Source organism: Daktulosphaira vitifoliae, unplaced genomic scaffold (genome assembly GCF_025091365.1).
Source record: "Daktulosphaira vitifoliae isolate Bord-2020 unplaced genomic scaffold, ASM2509136v1 Scaffold_3288, whole genome shotgun sequence".
NCBI lineage: Eukaryota > Metazoa > Arthropoda > Insecta > Hemiptera > Phylloxeridae > Daktulosphaira > Daktulosphaira vitifoliae.
Window position 1 is genome coordinate 1 of NW_026102848.1, and position 1,109 is coordinate 1,109.

At 18.9% G+C, this 1,109-nt stretch overlaps 1 long non-coding RNA gene across 1 annotated transcript; it reads left to right on the forward strand.

The window, feature by feature from the left end:
• The first annotated feature begins 341 nt into the window (after nt 1-341).
• Nucleotides 342-1,061, forward strand: LOC126910036 (uncharacterized). The gene is made up of 4 exons (XR_007705170.1): nt 342-486; nt 744-788; nt 887-937; nt 1,034-1,061. It is a non-coding gene; the product is annotated as an uncharacterized LOC126910036 (long non-coding RNA).
• Nucleotides 1,062-1,109: the final 48 nt, after the last annotated feature.

The following is a 1,109-nucleotide window of genomic DNA, read 5'->3' on the forward strand; positions in this document are numbered from 1 at the left end:
AATACGTCAAAAAATCCAGAATTTAATCTAAATTTACCTAAAAACAATAAAAATTAAAAAAAAACATTATTTATTAAAAACAATTATAGTAAATTATCATTATAATTCATACTACAATTAATAATAATAATAGTATAGTTTTATACATTTAAGTGCAAAAATAAACAGCAATTCTTTTGACACATTACAAATAATAATAGCATAAATTATAAATTTTTGTCATCGATAATATAAAAAATATTTTATTATGTTATAGTTTTAAATAATTTTCGTTTATTTTTGATATTTATTTACTTTTATACGTATAAAAATGGAAAAATTTAGTGAAAAATTAACACAATAGTTTTATGATATAAGTTGATCATTATACAGTTTGAATATTACTTTTCTTAAGATATGATTTACAAAATATATTCTCTTGTTTTAATTCTTGTAATTAATTTTTATTTTGGTGATGTCTTTGGAAACACAATTTTAATTGGCCAAGTAATTTGAAAAGTTTATTAAGTGATAATTAATTTAACTGTATAGTTAAGATACTTATTATTTAATGTCCATGTGACATTTGTTAGTGTAAAATCTCTACCTAACACTTTCTTAGAACTAAGAAAATCATCAAATAATTTTCTTCTTCATAAGTACATTAAATTATTATTTTTGAAATAAATAATTTTTTATGTTTATTATAATTAACAATGCCAAATTTGTAGTGTAAATTATTAAATCTAATTTTTTTTGTATAGGAACCTGCCATACATATTATAAATATGAAAGAGAAAACGATTTTTGTAAGTATCAAGCATTAATAGATTTATTTATTAAAATTTATGAATTAAACTTTTGAAATTAAAATTAGTACTAATAACATTTATTGGTTATATTACAGAATTATGACGCTAAAATGATTACTAAGTCTGGTTGTTTAAAATCTTCAACAGTATGTTATTTTTTTAAATTGTTACTACTTGTGTTGTGATATCATTTTGCAATGTTTAATATAAACATTATGTTATAAATTTTTTTTGTATTTTAGGTTCTACAGTGTGGACCTTTAGCGATCGTAAGAATTTATTTTATGCAAAAATTACAATTGATTATATCAATTCATT